Below are 21354 nucleotides of genomic sequence, written 5' to 3' on the forward strand. Positions count from 1 at the left end.
GAATGGGATGAGCTTTAAGATCCTCCCAACCCAAACGGTTCTGTGATTCCATGAATTTCTGTACAATTCTTTCCAATTTCTGTACCTCTGGATAAATTCTGCCAGTAAGTTTGATAAAAATCCGTTTTTGTAGCGCATTTTCCAGCTGCTCTTTCTGAATACAGAAGACATAAAACCAATAAAAAGGAACAGAAACTTGTTTTAAGCTTTACTTCCAAATTTTTGTGTGATCAGCAACAGAAGATGACTCGGGAAGGGCCATGGACGTAACCAGGGGTGTGGAGTCATCCTGAGGAACAGATCCAACATACCTTCAGAGTAATGATTTTCTCTGCCCAAAATGATTGCAGACTCAGGCAGGGACTTGAGAGATTATTTTGGAGAAGCTGAGCCAAACTGAAAAGTCTCTTCACACAGAATTGAAAATTGTTTTTAAAATTCCCCACTCTTGAAGAGTAACACTCTAAAAAACTTAATCCATGAAGCTTTTTGGAACTACAGCAAGATAATTTAACACGTTGTGCTGCTCTGAAGTTAAGGTCACACATTCTGCCATCATGTTGTGCATGAATTTTGATTTCCCTCAGCATGATGGTATTTGACATTCACAGAATCATCTCAGGTTAAGGCAAATGGTGAAATGTTGCATCAGGTTGTATTTTAATAACTGGAATTGAGGATTTCAGGTATTTTGTACTCTTGCAAAGGCACCATGTGTACATTTACATGCAGTGACTGTTGTATCCAAGGAAAAGCCATTCAGTGATTTACAGCCACAGCACTCAAGCACAATTATCAGCTTTGAAACCCATCAATTTCATTTTTTTTCCCTTTCTTCCTTGCTTTTAGCTGGCAGTAGCACAAGGAGTTCTGGCATAGATTGTTTTCAGTTTGTACACATTTCAAAACTGTGCTGATTTCCTGGGACAGAAGATTTAGAATTGCCACGTTCCCTTTAACTGAGCAGGATTTGCAGTAGTGCAAGGTTTCTTGTATTTTTAACTGTTGGGCTTCCAGCACCCAAAGCAAGGCTCATTTTCTCCTTCCACTGAACACTAGAGTGCCTTTTTCTCTCTCAAACCACTGAAAAGTCTAACAGGGACAATGTGTTTCCTTTCCTCTCTATCCCTGCTGGATTTAACAGAGTGCCACGGATAGAACATAACTCTAGGCTTAGTTTTTGTTCCATGGAAGGGACAAAAAGGAACAGGCATCCCATTTATTTTTGGTAGCTTTTGGTGTAACAGCAATGCAATTTAACATATTCTTCTGGTTTTTACACAAAAAGTGATATTGCTGCTCAGCTGCATTCCAGGAGATGCCAGAGCGCTTTCTGGAATGTTAATTGTGAAGTTATCAGCTACCAAACTTCTTTCTGGAAGTGTTTTCTGGAACACTGCAAATCCTGGTAATTTTAACCACCTAATGAGCATGAGTTTTCCCAGACTGATTCCCTCAGGAATATCTCCTCCTGGATAAACACCTGTTAGGAGCCTTGGCATCTTCCCTGTGAGGGTGGGGAGGCCTTGGCACAGGTTCCCAGAGAAGCTGTGGCTGTCCCTGGATCCCTGGCAGTGTCCAAGGCCAGGCTGGAGCAGCCTGGGATAGTGGAAGGTGTCCCTGCCCGTGGCAGGGATGGAATGGGATGAGCTTTAACGTCCCTTCCAACCCAAGCCATTCCATGATAATCTGGGATGTGAAGCACTGGGAATCGCTGCCCACACCCTGCCAGGGTCCATGGTGAAAGCACACGTTGGTGTCCTGCTCCCAAACATCCCAACAAAACTTCCCACTGAAGGGAATCCTTCTCCTAGGGAGCCACCAGGCACCAGCACAGCTCTGGGTAATTCCAAGGGAATCAAGAGACATGAGGAAAGCTCTGCTCCCAGCTCCCGAATCCCTAAAGCTGAGTTTGGACTGGTTCTCATGAACCACTGAAACAACAACAGATGAAGAGACAGTTTGATTCCTGCAAAGGACTGGCCAAAGGCCTTCAATCTCGTACTGCTGTCAAAATCCATCCAGAGGTACCATATGTGAAACCTACTGAAAGCCGTTAAAAAATTAAATCACCCTAATTAGGCAGCCAGCACTAGGTGCTTAGGAAATGTCAAAGGGAAAAAGCATCCAGGCCCTGGAGATCACCAACATTTGCATTTGAAACCACGCCAAGACCACGCCTTTGAGTGAAAAGGAGATAAAATGCAAGTTTTTCTAATGTTCAAAGGGTGCCTTGAAGGTTTTCAGCTATTTTAGTGCATTTTCTTTAGAAGCACAGATCAGGTTTGTGAGTTTTTTGTACTATTTTGCTTTCTAGTCTTGAAAGCATCAACTCAGCATTCTGAGCTTTGAGCTTTTAGAAACATTCTGTGTTTTCTTTTACTGTCAGGCCTTGAGCTGCTGTGGACAAACTCAAGATCCATCTGGACAAATCCAGATGTGCCACAGGTTGTCCCACCACTCACTTTTGTTGGCCAAACCCCGAATTAAGTAATTTATTGAACTTAAATCATCAAGCTGCAGGTGTTACTGCAAAACCTACTGACAGAATTCATGTTTATTTTCTCTAGATCGTCACAAGAAAACCTCATCAGAAACATCTTCAATGCTCCTCCAAAATGTTTATTTTTTACCTCTTGTTGGAGCTATAGAATCATGGAAACGAGTGACAGGGATAGCCTCAGCATTGACAGTGTTTCAGCCGAGTTCAAGGACAGTAAGAAGGAATTTAACTGGTTTGGAATCTCTGTCCTAGAGCTCATCTTGCAAAACCTGACAAAGAGTTACCTAAATGTTTGAAAAGCAGGAGAAGAGTCAGGTATTTGGAGTGAGAGGCCAATCCAAAATGCAGGAATGGAACACTGAAATTCAGGAATGGAACCATGAAATCCAGTCATGACAGGGCTGTGTTTGTGATTCTGTAATCTGGGCATGTAACTGAAATGCTTTTTCAGCTCTGCCATCAATTCCCACAGAGTCAGGACTCCAGGGTTCAGCAACTGCAGTTGGACAATCCTCAATCTGTCTGCTTTAAAATCACCTTTTTATCATCACTAAATCACCTCATTTAGTTCACTGCTAGAACATAGTTCAATCCTAGATTCATGTTTTATAAATTTCTATTTCCACCTAAACAAATAGTTTACTGTTGTGTCAGTCCAGCAGATCTTTTGTACGTTGTGGTTGGGGGTTGTTCCCTCCCTTTTCACTGAATACATCCCATTACTGTAAATATTCCATGAACTTGAATCTAAGCTAAAATTTAAGGAGCACAGCCCTGCTATTCCAACAAGTAAGGGTCTGTAATCCTTGCAACCTCTCTTTGCCTCCCTTCCCTTCATCCCACTTTCCAAGTTCACTTCCCAGGCTGAGGGGCTAAAAAGGTTTCAGCCTCTTACATACTTACTTCTGGATTTAGGGATTGATCACAGAGGAGGAAGTCAGACCCTTCTTTCCCTCCAGCCAGAAATGTAATCCCCCTGACCTGAACCCAAAAATCACTTTTGGTTTTAGCTCTTCCTCCAGAACTTCTCCATCATGGGAGAGGACAGACTGTGCTGGAATTCTGTCAGTCCACACCTGGAGCACAGGCTCTGAATACACAGCAATGCCAGTTTTTCTCCCTCAGAATTTGGTGCTTAACTATTTATTTGTTTAACTATTTAAGAAATGTTTCAGCCTCTGAAAAAAACCCTGTTTAAAATCTACCACATCGTGTCTATCAGTAATTTAGGGGATAAAAAACCAAGGCACATCAGGAGCGCAGCTACAAACTTAGGATTTTATAGATCAATTTCATGCCACAGAGCCATAGCAGGAGGACACTGGGCTGTGCTCCTCAGCTCCCTGGTTGGGAGATCATTTCCACACAAATGTCTTGCACAAACTTTTCCCAGTTGGCATCGTTTTTCCTCATTGCAAGTAGCGCAAGGAAAGGCTGAAGCACATGTGCAGCTGAGGGACGTGCAGGAAGAATAATGGACTGCAACAGCAACAAGCAGAAGTACAGCTAGGAAGGATTTAATATGTATAAAACACAGAGGAAATATTTCAGTCCAGATCATGGAATGGTTGAAGTTGGACAAGATCTCTGAGATGATGAAGATGAGAGGTAGAAGAGCATTCATTTTATATAAAATGCAATTCGTTACTATGATAGGTAATGAATATGGAAACCATTTTCTAGGTGCTGTGGTGAGCTCAGTGTCACTTCCAGGCTCTGAAACAAGATCAGGGAGCTGTGATCCAGGGTCTGTGAAAGGTGATAGTCCAGGAGCTGCACGAAGGCAGGGAACAGTCACTGCGCTGTCTTCTGGCCTTTGGCTTTTAACATCCACACAATCCCAGAAGGGATTGGCTTGGAAACTCATCCATTCCCACCCCTGCCTTGGCAAGGACATCTCCCACTATCCCAGGCTGCTCCAAGCCCCAATGTCCAGCCTTTGCTTGGACACTGCCAGGGATGCAGGGGCATCCATGGGACAACCTGTGCCAGGGCCTCCCCTCCCTCCCAGCCAGGAATCCCTTCCCAATCTCCCATCCATCCCTGCCCTCTGGCACTGGGAAGCCATTCCCTGTGTCCTGTCCCTCCATGCCTTGTCCCCAGTCCCTCTCCAGCTCTCCTGGAGCCCCTCTAGGAACTGGAGTGTCACCCCAGAGCCCTTCCTCACTCTCCTTTAGATGCCTAGGAAAGAAAAAGGACCTGTCTGGGGCAGGAATTCAAAATCTGTAGGGAGCAGCTCCAGAGATGTCAGACACAACCACACAACCCATGTCCAGTGAGGGCCCCACTCCCATCTTCACTCCAGGACAGCCTTCCCAACAAGTATTCCTGGTTTGAAAGCATTTTATCATCAACCAGCCACACTCCCCTCTTCACAAACTACTCAAATAAAACTTTGGGCATTAAACATGGGCTCTCAGAGTCTGTTTTTCCAGGGAACAGGTGTGTGATTCCCATCTCCTTCTCCAGTCTCATCAGCATGTCCTATCCCTGTCCCTGCAGCTGCAGCCAGGCTGGTCCTTCATAATTATAATCCATCTTTAACTGGAATTTCAGCTCCACATTCCTGCAACCCAAATCAAAACTATTCATGGAGAATGTGTAATTTCATATTTTAAATATGTTTAGATGGGACCATCACGATAATCTGAGGGCACTGGCCCTCCTGCAGAAACATCTGTGTAAAAGCAGGGACTTGTCCCCTCCTGTGGTTCTATTTTTAAAGGCTTGAAATGTATTTTAGATTTTAGATCATCAAGGAAATGGAATTTAAGACAAATCAGAAAAATCGTTTTTGTACATGGACTAGTTCATAAACATAATTTCCACTGAAAAGGCATTAGAAAGAAGCTTTTTAAGTGCTAAGAAAGAGAAAACCCAACTGAATTATGGGAAAACACTTGGTAGGAACCCCCAGACTTTATACCCTCGTTCTCAGGAAGGTGCCTGGCTCACTTTTAAATCGTCACTATCCTTTCCAAGAGGAGACATTGTAGAAGAGCTGGATTCTACAGATTTGCAGGGATGCAGACCAGGGCTACCCACAGCCTTAACAGTATCACCGACAAACAGCAAAATCAGCCAAATACTGCTTATGTGGCTTTATTTTTTTTAACTAGCATCACCTGAATCAGGGATCTGCTAACTTGTTTCACTGGAAGACACAAGTTGTGCAGTTTCCTAACAGAAGTGAATTGGCAGTGAGTTTTAAAGTGCCCTTTGCAGGAACAAAGTGCTTTCTCTCCCATCACCAGTTCCCAGTAACTGTTTTCCAAGGATCACAATCAACAGAATAAATATTAACCTGATCAAGGCACGTGCATATCATTCTGACACAACACTCAGAGGCAGTTTACTCAGCTTTTTGCACTTTAAATGGTATTGTAAGGCAGAATGATACCAGAAATGGCGTCAAGAGCCCCAGCTGAAGCCTGTGTGTGATGGGTATATATTGAATTCTATACTCTGAGAATACAATATCACTGAAAGCTACTCCATGAGAACTTCACTGAACACAAAGAGGATCCTCCAGCCGGAACACCCACGTGTCAGACTATTCCTGAGTGCCATTGTGCCTCCTGTCACCTGCTCATTTGCCTACAGGATCTGTCCTCTGCAAATGTCACTCGCTGCCACTCAAACGCTCAAATTGTGCTGCAGATAATAAGAAAACTTAAAGAAAAAAAAAAATAAAGGCCTGAACCACCATAAATGTCTACACTGGCAAAAGTATAAAACTTCCAAACAAAAATTAGCAGCATAAAAAAATTGCTGTTAGAATTATCTAGGAGAGGTTAAATAGACATTATAATATCTACAACATGTATGATACTGGTTTTCCTTTTACTGAAGGGGCACCTGTGGCCAGGTTTCCTTCTCCATTTGCTGTTCTCTTGTTGTGACAGGAATGAAACAAGAATTCACTCCTGGAGCTACTTCTTCATGAACTATTTATTATCAAACACATGAAGATTCACGAGTGAACACTCCCATTTGTGTGGTATGAAAACAAGAGCATTTTGTTTTCTAACATCTAAACAACGAGCACCTCAAATAGATTCCTGTTCCCATGGAAAATGCACACTGGGATCCATGTCCTGGATTAAGGACTGACCAAAAAAGAGGAGATATTTTCACTTTTGATGAGTTTTGGAATAGAAGCTTTAGTTCACCTTCCCTTCTCCTAAACTCGGCTGCTTTTGCCCCCCCTCTCAGAACAGCACCAATAAACTGAGGGTGGACTTGGTGGACTTGGGTTGGGTTTATGGTTGGACTCCATGATCCTAAAGGTCTTTTCCAGCCTAAATGATTCTATGATTCTGTGATGAAACCTCAAAGAAATGTGATGAATCCTTTGAAGTGATCCAAACTTAGTTTGGGAGGCTGAGCCAAAGCCAGCTGTGGCAACTGCTGACCCACACTGGTGAGGATCTTTACCTCTCAGGAATACTTTTCAGGAATGTGGTAAAAATTAAAAATAACCCTTTTTGTGTTCAGCTCTGGAGCATCACCACAGGTTTTGAGAGGAAGAGAGGCTCTTTTCTTTAGAAACTTGGTGTGTTTGATTTTAAAAGCATCCCTGGTTTTAATTTTCAAGCATTTCCCTGGACTGGGATCCTTCAAGGAGAAGGGCAGTTGAGAATCTCAGAAATGTTAATGCTTTCCTTAAGCATTTCAATACATTCTTCACCATGATAGTGGCCCTCCAAGGATGTGAACTGATAGGAAGGGGAGAAGAAAACAAAACTGAAGAGCAAAATGAAAAAACCAATCTCTTCACAACCTTTCAGGACACCTTCATGTAAGAAACACCATTTTCTTAGGTTTTCATTAACAGCTGCATTTTAAATTTGCTGCCCTTGAGCTTCCTTTTTTTTTCCTGAAGGAATTATTAAAACAAAAATCAAAGATCTGAGTTTGGTTTGGGGTTTCAACAGAAAAGAATAATTCAGTTTATCTTAAGTACTACACTGTACATTCTTCTTTTAAATATTATTTATAATTAATAAATAATGACAGGAGCTCTCATCTGTTATTTTAAATCAGCAGCACTTCCAGCAAAAAGATGCGGCTTTTACTTCACAGAAATTTCTTGTGATATTACAGGAAAACCTAAGGATGGAGATCTGTAACATTTTCTAATACCACAGACTGAAATAATCAAAACCCTCAACATTTTCTGGAGATATCCCAAGAACCTCAAAACTTTCTGGAGGTATCCAGGTTCCTGGGGCTGTAGGAAGCCAATCTTTAGCTCTGCTAAGAAAAATTAACTATTAAAAAAAACCCTGTAACAATTTTGTTATGAATTTTAAAGAGAGAGACACTGCAGGATCAGAAAGTTTTGCATTACTTAAACATTTAACTTTGAAATTGCAGCTAACTCCCTGAGCTTGATTAATTTGGTTACAATAAAAGAAGGGTTGGGAACATTTCCTTTTGTTCAGGGTGCCTGCTGCTCCAATTTTTCAAAATGAAAAGCCTTTGTAGTGGGTGAGTTTTATTTACAATATCTGTGTAAGGAAAAATTCAAAACGTCAGCCCATAATTCAATTTCAGAAGGAGCAGCTGGAAGAGAAATGGGGATCATGGAAAACAAACTTCTTGCTCTGTGCAAAAACTTGGCAGAAGTCGTACAAGAATTTCTGCTCAGGCAGGGAACAACTTATCAAATCTATTACATTTAAAATGTACTTTGAAAATTTGGCTCTAAAATGCACCTAAAAGTTGTGATATTGAAAAGCAACATTAGGAAAATGTCTTTTTTTTTTTTTTTAACCCAAATCCTTTAAATAATTTCTGTAGGAAAAAAAAAATTCAAATTAAGTAGGTCTCCTTTTATTAAATTTAAGAAGGTAGAATTCGTTTATACCTTGCTTTAGAGAGAGTACCTTGGGAATTTCACACAACTCCAAGCCTTTCATGTGGAAAGAAGACAGAGCGAGACAGAAAATTGATTGTTCTGAGAAAAACATCAGGGCTTCAGAAAAGGCAACCGGGCTCCTTGCTTTTCATGGCAATTCAGGAAAAACAGGCTGAGGAGAGAACTGATGGAACACAACCCTGCTCCTTGTCTGCCTTAGGATAACCCCAACCCAAACCTCGGGAATGACAGAGCTGGGAGCCAGGCCATGCAGAGAGCAGAGTGTGAGCAGAGCCAAGGCTCTGTGTGTCACAGGCTGCACGGGAATCAAACAGCTCCATCAGTTCTGGGGTTTGGACAGTGCTACATCACGGTCCCGCCATTCCACGACTCGGGAATTCCTCAGAGACAACAAGGCTTGGAGCTGGGGGTGGCACAGGGCACTGGATGTGGCTGTCAGTTATTGCACTGCTAGAATGTCTCAGGTTTAAAAAGATAAACAGGTGCAAACCCCACTCATCCTCCCAGCTCTGCAGAGCCAGGTTTCCGTGTTAATAATGCTGGATTTACCCCCAGCACAAGGAAAACATGGAGCTGCTGGAGGAGCCTAGAGGAGGCTATGGAGCTGCTCCCAGGGCTGGAGCCCCTCTGCTGTGGAGCCAGGCTGGGAGAGCTGGGAATGTTCAGCTGGAGAGGAGAAGGATCCAGGGAGAGCTCAGAGCCCTTTCCAGGGCCTGAAGGGGCTCCAGGAGAGCTGGAGAGGGACTGGGGACAAGGCATGGAGGGACAGGACACAGGGAATGGCTTCCCAGTGCCAGAGGGCAGGGATGGATGGGATATTGGGAAGGAATTCCTGGCTGGGAGAGTGGGGAGGGTCTGGGATGGAATTCCCAGAGAAGCTGTGGCTGTCCCTGGATCCCTGGCAGTGTCCCAGGCCAGGCTGGATGGGGCTTGGAGCAGCCTGGGACAGTGGGAGGTGTCCCTGCCATGGAACTGGATGAATTTTAATGTCCCCTCCAACCTAAACCAGTGTGGGATTCTCCAAAAATTAGCACCTGTTGCTAAAAGGTGCAGTAAAGCACGAAGGCAAATTGTGAATTCCATCTGCAGGGAAAGGCCTGGACATTACTGAGGAAGGAAGGATTGAACAATTAAAGCCAGCGGATTGCTGGTTAAATTCCATCTATTTAATGGAAGGGTTTCCTATGGAGGAAAATAGCATATTATCATATAATTAAAGATAATGCACGAGGTCTGAGGGGGTGAGGCAGGGTCAGGAAGGTTTGGGAATACTGGGCTCCACAGGAATGTGGATTCCATCCACAGAGCCCCTGCTTTTAAAAATAGATCAAATGGAACAGCAGCAGTGGCTGCAGTACCTGTACAGCTGTGAGCACTTTAGTGGGGGGAAAAAAAGAGTTCAAAAAACAAGCTAAGATGCTGAGAATGAGAACTAAATGTTTTCTTGGATTTCACTGAAGCATCCTGAGGTTTATCATCATTTACATATTAAAACTTTCAGGAAATAACCAGTACAACAGGAACTTTACAGAGAAAACCACTTTCTCTGCCCTAGTTTTTCACATTAAAAAAGGCTTTTTCGGAACCCAAACACAGACTTTGATAATTATTCCCCCAAAACATTTGGTTTTCCTTCACCAACTGGTGTAGATTCCCCTTTTAGAACAAATAAAAACATATGCAAAGGTCTATCCTGGAAGGGAAGAGTGACAACAAAACAAACCCAACCCCTCAATAAGGCAGAGGTATCAATAACCTCTATCAGCTCTGTTTGTCTTTTCAATGTAAAAATCTTCCTTCTGAGGGTCAAAAAAATCCCCAAACTAAGGGAAAATGAGAAGGGAAGAGAACTGCCTTCACTTTTTAACTTCATTTTCAAAGACTCCATAAATGAGACACTTAATTTGTCTGGGCTAACGAAGCACTTCCACGAATTCTCTATTGATGCTGCTTGAAAACAGAGATTATATATATTATATATTTATTATAAAGATATGTACTATAAAGATTTGCAGAATGAGCCCTTTCCCAGCAGATCCAGACATGAGTAAAAGAAAAAAATTTATTACAAACACTGGATGAACTTTGTGTTTAAGTCAGTTTTAACTGTGCTGCATCAGAGCATCACCTGGGCGTCAGCACCCTAAGAACAGTGGAGGTTGATTCCTCAAATTCCCAGCTCCCAAGAGCCATCCAAAGTTCAGATATGAGCATTAAGGAGCTTATCCATGAATTTATCCATGCCCTTATTCAAGAGCATTTTACAGGCTTGACTTTGAAAAGCCTCAGCTCGAGTTGGTGCCTCCAGAAGTTCAAAACTGAAGCTGTAGCCTCATTTTGGACCTCTCTGCTACAGCAAAGAAAAGCAAATATGTAAATTCCCAGTGAATTCAAGTGCTCCATTAGGAGCTCAATTATATTCTGAAATGATGTCTTAATTGGTTTGCTCATAGATGAGCTGTACTGCTAACCAAAAATCTACTGCCATAATCAGCACTAAATTTCAGATATTGCCACACATTAAATTAACAGCAGATAATGAGTGGGAAAATTAGCTCTACTTCCATAACAGAAAAAAAATGGTCCCATATTACCTACAGTGTTATACTGAGTTAGTTTCAAAATAGGAAAAAATGATACATAAACAAAACTCTCCTGAATATCCTCACATTTATTCGGCTCAGAAGACCACACATTGATGATAAATAACACATGCGGAGAAAATAAATGGCACAGGACACATCAGATTTGTGCTTTCAGTATTTAATTTAAAGAAGTCACATTTTTAAATTCTATAGAAACCTTCAAGAGATTGACCACTGTTCTACCCTTTTTTCACCTAGTTTTTGTCTTTTTCGGCATAAGGCCCACCCTCAATTGCTCTTCAGGTTTTAAGGTAGTGCTGGGTCTCATCAGTACCACAAAAATATTGTAACTGATCTGCAGGTGAGAAAACTCACGAGAAAAGAAAAAGAAAGAAAAACATCAAACGCAGGAAAAAGGAGAAGCTAAGGAAGGACTCATATTCTTGTGACTGAAAGGAGGAGAAGAAACTGAGCTCTTTCCATGGAGATAATTTTTCACTTTAGAATAAATAAACATTAAAAAAGAGGTTAAAAGTTGGCAGAGTGGTCAGATTCCCAAACTTCAGCCGCGGTTCAATTTTGGAGGTCAAAACCAAACTTACTACTGCTAGACAAATGCATAATGTGGATTATTTGAGTTACCTCTGCTGTCTGAAGGAAACAGATTTCAGAGATCTTGTCTGTAAATGAGATAATCTTCAACAGTGCTGCCTCCAGCGACCACCATCGTCAACAAGGATCTGCAGAACAACAGCAGAGCAGAAAATCAGCCAGGAGAGCTAAATACTGATTTATTTATTTATTAAAAAGGCACAATTTCATGCAACACATGAATTTGGGAGCTGCTGTTAAAAATAAACAATCAAGCATCAGAGCCATATATGGGAAGGGATTTATCTGCTTGAGGAATATGATAATTACCCTGCATTAATATATATAAAAATACACCTGACTTGGGGAATTCACTGTTAGACCAAAGTAACAACAGCAAGGATCCCATGAGTTAAAATTTAAATTAAATAAAATTACCAATTAGTATTGAAATGTGACATATTATAAGCACTAATAAATTATGAAAAGTTAAATCACCTCCCTAGACTGAAATTAAAGGTAACTTTAAGACAAGGTCACTATAAATGCCAGTTATGCTTTTAAAAAATAAAATTATTCAACAATAAAACCACACAGCATCATTTGTTTGTGCTGCTTTCATATCTCAGCCCTGTAACTACAGAAAGATGAATATAAAAAATTAAATCACTACAAAATTCATCAGGTCCAAAAGTTTTTGTCTTGTAAACAATTTTTCTTTTTTACTCAGTCAATTCCACTTGGTTTAGACTTTCTCAGACCATGGAGGAATCAAACTCGGAGCAAAGGAAAACGCCCCTGACTTCCATCACCTGAGAAAAAACACCTTTCAAACCAACTTCTCCCAGAAACCAGCAAGTTATGGAATATCTACATGGATACTCTGCTCTTCGTTGAGCTTCCAAAAATGTAAAATCCTCGAAGAGGACATAACTCACATCAGTCTCTGAAATAAAGTTGCCCACGATTATGTTCCCTCTCTTTCTCATGCACCTCTGAGAAAATAACTGGCTGTCCCTGCACCTCCACGCCTGCCCAGCTGGGAAGTGATGGATCAGTGTGGGGAAAACTTTCCAGACACAAAATGAGCCAGTAAAGTCCTAAGAAGCTGCTGTGCAGGCACTGGGAGCGACGCTGCCCCGGCAGATTGGTGGTGAATTTCCAGATATGGTTCAAGGTGGGGTTGAGGGGCAGGAGAGGAACACAAAAAGGTGGCTTTTGTAATTGAAGGCTCAAGGAATACCTGGAAGTCACAGAAATTTCTGTGAAACAAGAGGTGAGAAGGATCTGGTGATGAGCTCAGCATCACTGAACAACCCAATCCAAGACACCAAATGTTGGTGCACTGAGGTCTAAGGAACGCCTGGAGGTGGCACTCAGGGCTCTGGGCTGGTGACAAGGTGGGCATCGGGCACAGCTGGGACTCCATGGCCTTGGAGGGCTTTTCCAGCCCCAATAGCCCTAAACCCAAACCCATCACCTTTAAATCCACGCCCTGTGCAGCCAAAACCTACAACCCCTTGGAATCAGTAGTTAAGGTTGGAAAAAGCCTTGAGGATCATCGAGTTCAACCAGCACCACTTTTTGACAGCTCTGTTGGCTTTGGTGTCCTTTATTTGGTCTCTAAGCCAACCCAGTGAAGTCCAAGGAATCAACTGGTACAGAAGCCAAGGCAGGATCCAACAACAGATTTCTTTAAGGAGTTCAGCACAGAATTTGGATCAGTGGCTCCAAAGGAGGAAGCTCACCTGCTGAAAACTGGAAAATGGACTGAGAATTGGAGTGAAAAATGGCATTTTAAAGGGAAAACATATAATGTGGAGCAGCTCTGGGATGAGAATGCAATATTTCATTGTGCCATTCTAAACAGCTCTTGTTTGGAGTCTCCAGAGTGGTTCAGTGTCTGGGACTTGTCTTCACTAAAAATGACTTTGTTCACATAATTTGGTGTTTAGGTTTTCTATCAACTGTGCTTCAGACTTCCCATTCAGTTCTTAATCTCCCCAGATTTCTTTCAGTGCCATGAAAAGATCTGTATTTTATTTTTTTGCCTGACAAGTAAATCATTCTCACGTTGCCTTTTGTGTTAATAGATGATATTTTCTATTTTCTTTGTGAACTGCACAACCACAATCCAGATACTTCAACTCTGTTCCCACTGCAGATGTTATTTCTGATCGGATTTAATCATCACTCTCAACCAGAACAACTGCAATAATTGTAAGGGTATCATTAATTTTGTTCTCAAAACCTCTAAGCCTTCTCCAAGGGCTTGGAGCATCAGAGCACTGGGAAGAAATTTCTTCTGGGTTTAACCACATCTTTCAAGGGAATCTGCTGAATTTCTTGGGACCTGTTAATTTTGCTGAATGGCACCCAAGTGCTTAATTTTTTCTTCATCTGATTTTATGATCATCACCCTAAGACCAGGAGGAGACACTCTGATCTCACCTTCAATTAATGGGAATTTATTGATGAGATTAAACGTTTTCTGTTTAAATGCACATGATGTTATTTACAGTGTGGATTCCTGAAAGGCATTTGATACAGACACCAATGAAGACACAGTTCCACAGAATTCCAGGATGCTTTGGGATAGAAGGGACCTTAAAGCCCATCCAGTTCCAGCCCTTGCCATGGGCAGGGACACCTCCTACTATCCCAGGTTGCTCCAACTCCCATCCAGCAGATCCCTATGGATCCTGAACACCCTTTCCTAGTCACCACAGCCCAGGAGCCTGCAATTCCTTTGTGCTGCTCTTCAGGTGCTCCCCATTCTTCTTTTTAAATTTTTCTGGTTTTCTTATATTCTCCAGCACCTTATTTTGAATGTTGTTCCTCTAAATATCCCAGAGTATGAAGAGTTGGTTCTACAGGATTCTGCATCCTAGTCTGGTGCCAACCCACCAAACATATGTCTCTGCTCAAATGGAAGAATCTGTTTTGATTTCTCTTTTTTTAAAAAAAATTTCTTCCTGGACTGGGGACAAAACATTTCTTTAGCTACAACTCAACATTTAGTATCTTCTGAGATATGAATCTTCCTATAAATTTTCCTTAATTTATTCCCATGTAGCAACTTTGAAGAAGCTGAACTGCGTGAACACACGACAATAATTATTAAATGTTTGAAAATTCATTACTCAATCAAAAGTAATTTAGAAATTCTTGGCTGTGAGGGTGGGGAGACCCTGGAGTGGATTTCCCAGAGAAGCTGTGGCTGCCCCTGGATGCCTGGCAGTATCCAAGGCCAGGTTGGACATTGGGGCTTGGAGCAAGCTGGGATAATGGAAGGTGTCCCTGCCCATGGCAGGGGTGGCACTGGATGGGCTTTAAAGTCCTTTCCAACCCAACCCATTCCAGGATTCCATGATGATTCTTCAATCTCATGGGTGACAAATATGCCTGAGCTTCCTAGAGATGTTTAGGAATGAAAAGAAACCTGTCAGCTCAGACAGGTGCAAAATCTCACATCATTTTCTGTTAGCTAAGGGAATATTTGGGATGCACCACACAGAAACACTCCAAAGCCTCTGCAATCTCCATCAGCCGTTGCCTCTGGGAGGTGTTTTTCTTGTTTGTGAGAAAAAATCCTTGCAGTCACATGAAAATTATTCCACAGCAAGATAAATGCACGCAGGAAACAGCAGAAATTTTCGATGCATAACACAGTCTCTGCACACAGAGTTAGGGAAGTATCTCCTAATTCTTTTTTTGGTTTTTTGTAAAGGACCAGCAGATTGGAAAAACACTGAAGGGATCTTTGTTTGTATTTTCACACCTGAGGGGTGCAGTGCAGGAGGAGGACAGGACCAGGAATATGCAAGAATGAGCAGGGCTAGATTCTCCTCTGAGCTCAGAACCCCCACCATGATCCAGCTGAGTTCCACAGGCTACCACTGGAAAAGAATGAAGAAAACACATGCGTGTTTTCCCTTTTTTATTCCACAATAATGCTGAAAAGGCTGCCTCAATCTTTCTTTTAAATTAATAGTTTGAAGTGAGAAATAAATAAAGCAGGTCAGCTTGTTTTTGTCAGAGATGAGCGAGCAAGGACTAATGAGATCACATGACAGATGAGTCTTCTCCAAGATTGTCCTAAGGAAGAATTCCATCCTGCTTTTAACTGTTATTTACCATTTTATTGACACCAATAGAACAGAATTTTCTAATTACCATTAGAAAACAAGAAGATATTGTAACTAAAAGTAGGAAAGCCTCACTAATTGTACTAATTTAATTTCTGGTATTCTGGGGAAGGGCAGTTTTGGGGATGCTGTGGTGTGGGGCACTGCTTCTGCACCAGATATTTGTCTCTATTTATTCATATTTAAGTCTAACCCCCACATTATATATAAGCAGTATATGTACATAAATATACAGAATAAACAAATGTGTTTTCTCTATGTATATAGACAACAGATACTTTATCTTTTACTACAGGCAAAATCCCACTGCTATCAAAATTTCTGAGAACCAAAATATTTCTGGAAGAAATAAATCCCCCAGCCCTCAATGAGACACAAACTACATCAGAAAGAAATCCCATTTATCTTCCAAACACGAATATCTCCATTTTCTTCCTTTCTGGATTACTTCTAAATACTTTTTTAGCAGCTAATCTCTCTTTAAAGCTGAACAGTGTAACAGAGCACAGAAGAGGCCACGGGGTGGGAGAGCTGGGAAGGTTCACCTGGAGAAGGGAAGGCTCCAGGGAGAGCTCAAAGCCCTCCAGGGAGAGCTCAAAGCCCCCCTAAAGGGGCTCCAGGAGAGCTGCAGAGGGACTGGGGACAAGGCATGGAGGGACAGGACACAGGGAATGGATTCACACTGCCAGAGGGCAGGGATGGATGGGAGATTGGGAAGAAATCCCATGGACTGAGTTAACTTCCACGAGTCTTCCTTTCTGAGTAGCCCAGAAAACAAGGGATGGGAAGAATCCCTCATTCATGGAAATTGAACAGGGGAAAGTGAGCTCAATGCCACGCTAAGAAAATTATCATCCACAGCAAACTAGGTCACAGGAGTGAGTGGTTTACTAAATATAAACTTTCTTTGTAGTCAGGCAACCACTGTCAGAGTAATGAGATTTACTCATGTTTCACCCAAGTGCTCTCTGAATTCAGACTCATTAAAATAACCACTGAGAGACCACTCACACGTCCCTCACCTCAGGTGACGCAGCAGCAAATTCAAACTGTCTCTAAAAAAAGAGAACTTTTGCAATTTCTAGGTATAAAAGAGACCCCTTTGCATCTACACTGCCATTCACCCAAACATCTCCTGTATCCAAAAATACACTCCCGAGCGTAATTCACTTCCCAAGTCACGTGGAGGTGACAGAGCCTTACTCTACTCCCAGAAAACCGTGGTGGCACAGTGAGTCTTAGTGACCTCCTCAAATCCCTGCTATGGTGGTGACACAGTTGGAAGGGAAACACAAAATTCCTGTCAGCTGTCACCCAGTGCTTCCAACCCTGCAAGGAGCCGGGGTTCTCCCGAAAAATGTGCAAACCAGGAAAAATGAATGCAAGGGTGAGAATGCTCCCTGTTGTTTATTTTCTTGTGTTGGAGAAAGAAAAGAGAATAATATTTTTCTAGCCATGCAAGTATCACTGTGTTTATAACAGGATGTTCTTCCTCTGCTGTTTGGATGGTTCCAAAAATATTCCCCTTTGGTTTGTGGCAGTGGCTGTCACCCTGACAGCGTTTGCTGCCTCCAGGGCAGGCTGTGTCTGTAACAAATCTGCACAGGCAACTGATGCCACACTCCCATTTTTTCTAAACTTAGAGCTAAAAACTGAAGGGGCTGAATTAGACAACTGTGGAATCAAAGCTTTAATTTCCAAATGGTTATTTCCTAGCGGTGCTCGCGTTCAAAACCTGCAAAGAGGGTGCAAGTTGGGCTGAAAGTTCTATTTTTGGTGGGTTTTGAGACAACTGCACGCTGACATTTACTATTATAAAATAATTAATGCTCCTCTGCTTTCAAACACTGGGTACCAGAAATGATGCCACTGAATCAAAACCTGAAAAGAGGACACTTCACTGCAGATAAAACACTGACATCTCTTCAGAGAATTCCTTTTAAAAAGGGAAAAAAATGGCACAGTGTTGAGCCTCAGTTGTTCGAAGAAATATTTTTCTCCTCCAAAATGAAATTAGAAACATTCAGAAGCCCAAAATGTAGTAAATTTATGAATGTATCAATGTGTAGTTACACAGCCAAAGGAAAAAATGCATCTCTTCAGATACATCTCTTGGTTTATTTTCTGGCTTCTTCCAAGGACAGAAAAGGCAATCAAACACAACAGAAGAATTGTATTAATTGGCTGATCTTATGACAGTTTCCATTCAACAGTATTTTCCTGTTCTTTTCATTGATTACAATTATTCAGCACAAAATGCAGAGGTTTACACCATGTTTCAAGCAGTTTCTGCCTCTTTTTGGGCACTGCCATGGCTGGGATGGCCCTGGGTCTGCACTAGTCCCTCCTCTCTTGGATATTTTAATTTATTTAACTGCTATCAATGTTTAAACAATAAATCTTGGTATCATTGGAAGGATTTCCATGAAATCACAAATATCTTATTTATTTTTAAGGAAAGAAAACCTGAAAGTAAGTCTGGAAAAGAATTTCTCTGAAATCTGAGAGTAATAATTAACAGGTTTCAGGGGTCCTTTCTGCATTTTAATTTCAATATTTGACTAAGAACTGTGTCTAATTTCCCAGACCAAGAAGTGTTTTTTTGGTCTGTATTTTAACACCTGCAGTTTTACAAAGGATTTCTCTTTTGATGGAACTCCTGGAAACAAATTAATTCATAAGTGCCTCCAAATCCCACAAGATTTAACGGAGGAATACTTCTTTATATAGCAGTGCATGTTCACCATCAAACTGAAATCTAGTAAAAGATTTTATGCAAAATTAAAATGTTTTTAATCCTTCTATCCCACTTCTCCAGGCCTACATTCACATATACCTATTATTCTCCCTGCTTTCCCTTCATCCTCATTCCATAAAGAACATCCACTGAATATTTAGGCTCTAAGTATGGGTCACATTTAATATTTTTTCCGTCTCCATTAACGTAAGATTTATAGCACTGCCATAATTACAATGCTTTTAAAACAAGCCCGTACACAAATATCAAATTCTGATTGATTGGAATCAGGAACAAAGAATATAATCTTCCAAAACTTCATTCCTTCCTTTGGCCAAACTTAGATCAGCTGCTCTTTAGCTGATGATTTAGGTGCATCCACAAATGACATCAGGAGCACTTTACTTATGCCAATCTAATTTAATAAAAAATACCTTGGGAGATGATTGTGTTACTAACAGAAAGGAATTTATCTCCCTTTTCAGCTGCGTGTGCAGCTCATACAGATCAGCCCCTGCAAATCACTCCTGGAAACTTCAGAATACTCCTTAAATGTAATAATGGACTTTTTCTTAATAGCAAATTTATTTGAAGCTGTGCCCATATTCCTTCCTTGTGAAATAGAAGATAAAATCCCATTTCCTCACAGCTCACTGCGCTGCCTGCTGGAAAAGCAGAGGGTTTAGGCACATTAAAGAAAAAGTTTTAATAGGTTTTTGCCCCTCTTTATTTTTTTATTAAATAAGGAAAAACATAATTCTGGGTGGACTTCATAATTTTTTTTCCCAGCTACCTGTGCTTTCCAAAGCTCAGGAAGCCACAAGGATTCCCACGGGCACACATCCCTGTTTAAGGCACATTCAGTCAAGAGCTCTGCCTTTGCTCTGCCATTCCTTCTGATATTCCTGCCCTTATCAGTTTTGTCTCCATCATTACTCCTTCCATCTTATCTTTATTAAAAAGAAAACCTTCCAGGGGAACTGCCTCCTCCTGGGGGGCTTGGAGAGGCACCACTATCACCCGAGACATCTCCACAACAGCCACGTGGACAATTAAGGCAGCAGCAGATAAAAGCAGAATTCCCTTCCTGCCTGGCTGAAATGAGGTTTGGAAATGTTCTGTTAAGAAAACGACCTTGTTAATTTTTCCAGACATTTCCTGGGAGAGCCACAATCGGCACATCCCCATTTCTGTCACCAGGAGGAACCACCCGGGGCTGTGTTGGCTTCACTCCCTCAGTATCCCGATGGATCAAGGGTGCAGTTTGCCTCTTCCCAGCCTAACTGTGGAAAAGCTGCTTGGAATAATGCTGGGTTATGGATAAGACTGGCTGCTCTCCAAGAAAAGGAAATCTGGAGTGTCTGCGTTGCCATAAAACCTCTTGGGGCAGCAAAAAACCCAACTTCTTGAACCCAAAGATAAAATTGTGGTTTATATTTAAAAGTTTCTTAGAAGTTCTTCATGGTTTAAAAGATCCTTTAGTTTCTAATGGTTGTTTGGGATAGGTAGAAGACTGGAAATATACATGTGGGGAAAAGAAAAATGCAAAGGTTCAAGTCAAACAAACAGCTCCCCCCCAAAAACTGAACCCATTGGAGGAGATTTTGTAGAACCCATCTAAATCACCCCTCCCAATAAAAACACACAAAAATCTGTTTTATCTGCTCCATTTCTTTAGCCCACAGAGACACCACCACAAAAAGGGGAGAAAACCTTCATGTGGAGAGGGAATGAATGGGCAAGAGGAAGTGGGCAGAAATTCCTCCAGCCAGTTTGGCTGCTGGAGAAAAAGGCAAATTCTCCTTTTCAGGGAGGTGTTGCCAGTTTCAACCACCAAAGCAATTTTGATCTGCCAGAATTTTATACCACTGGAGATAATACTAAAAGTTTTCAAGGAAAGACATTAAAAGCTTAGCCAAGGAGTAGCCATGCCAAAATAATGATGTTGTTCAAAACTGTCATCTGACACATTTAAAGGTTTAAATTTGGGTGGTTTCTTTGCCACTCACGCTCTTTTTACTCTTATACAGAAAGATTTTAATCTCAAATTATATAGTCCACATCACTGCTGGAATTGTCATCTAGGTCCTTCTCACGGTAAATAAAGCAACAGCATTTACAGGCATTAAAAACAAACAAAAAAAGCAAAACACTCGTATAAAAGCTTAATTTCTTCCCATCTTCCTCTCTTCATCTCAGCCCACTTCAGCCCAGTTTTTACTCTCATGTTTTTCAACTTATCTAAAACTGAATCCTGAACTACCTTAGTCTCTCCATTCCTACTAAGTCCCACTGAAGTCAGTGAAGGAAATTCTTTACTACAAAAAAAAATTCTTCACTATAAACAGAATTCTTTACTATGGAGAATTAGTAGAATTCTTTACTATGAAGAAGAAATCCTTCCCTGGGAGGGAGGGCAGGCCCTGGCACAGGGTGCCCAGAGCAGCTGGGGCTGCCCCTGGATCCCTGGAAGTGTCCAAGGCCAGGCTGGACACTGGGGCTTGGACCAACCTGGGATGGTGGAAGGTGTCCCAGCCCACGGCAGGGGTGGCACTGGATGGGCTTTAAGATCCCTTCCAACCCAAGCCATTCCAGGACTCCACAGAGCACAGAGCTGCTCCAGATGTACAACATGAGGACGCTGCACTCTGAGATGCTGCCGGCAAAGCCGGCGCCTCCGGGTCAGTGAAGCTTCGTGGCACCATCACAGCAGTCCCAGGGATGCTGAGGTCCACAGCCATGCCTCAAAAATTTAATGCATTCTTTTGTATACCCAGATGAGATTCTTTTACATGGAGTGGTTAAGCCGAAGGAAAGAAACAGGAAAAAAACGAAAAAGCAAACAAAACCAAACCAAACCACCAAAAACCAAAACAAAACCCCCCAAAAAACCAAAAAAAAAAAAA

General features: G+C 41.7%; 1 protein-coding gene across 3 annotated transcripts in view; it reads right to left on the reverse strand.

The window, feature by feature from the left end:
* Nucleotides 1-21354, reverse strand: part of MBD5 (methyl-CpG binding domain protein 5) — a 109244-nt gene that overhangs the window by 54829 nt on the left and 33061 nt on the right. For all 3 annotated transcript variants that reach the window (XM_039554736.1, XM_039554734.1, XM_039554735.1), the window contains exon 2: nt 11615-11712. The gene's annotated coding sequence lies outside the window, so the exon portion shown is untranslated. The remainder of the gene's footprint in view (nt 1-11614; nt 11713-21354) is intronic.

This window comes from Corvus cornix, chromosome 7 (genome assembly GCF_000738735.6).
Source record: "Corvus cornix cornix isolate S_Up_H32 chromosome 7, ASM73873v5, whole genome shotgun sequence".
NCBI classification, from domain to species: domain Eukaryota; kingdom Metazoa; phylum Chordata; class Aves; order Passeriformes; family Corvidae; genus Corvus; species Corvus cornix.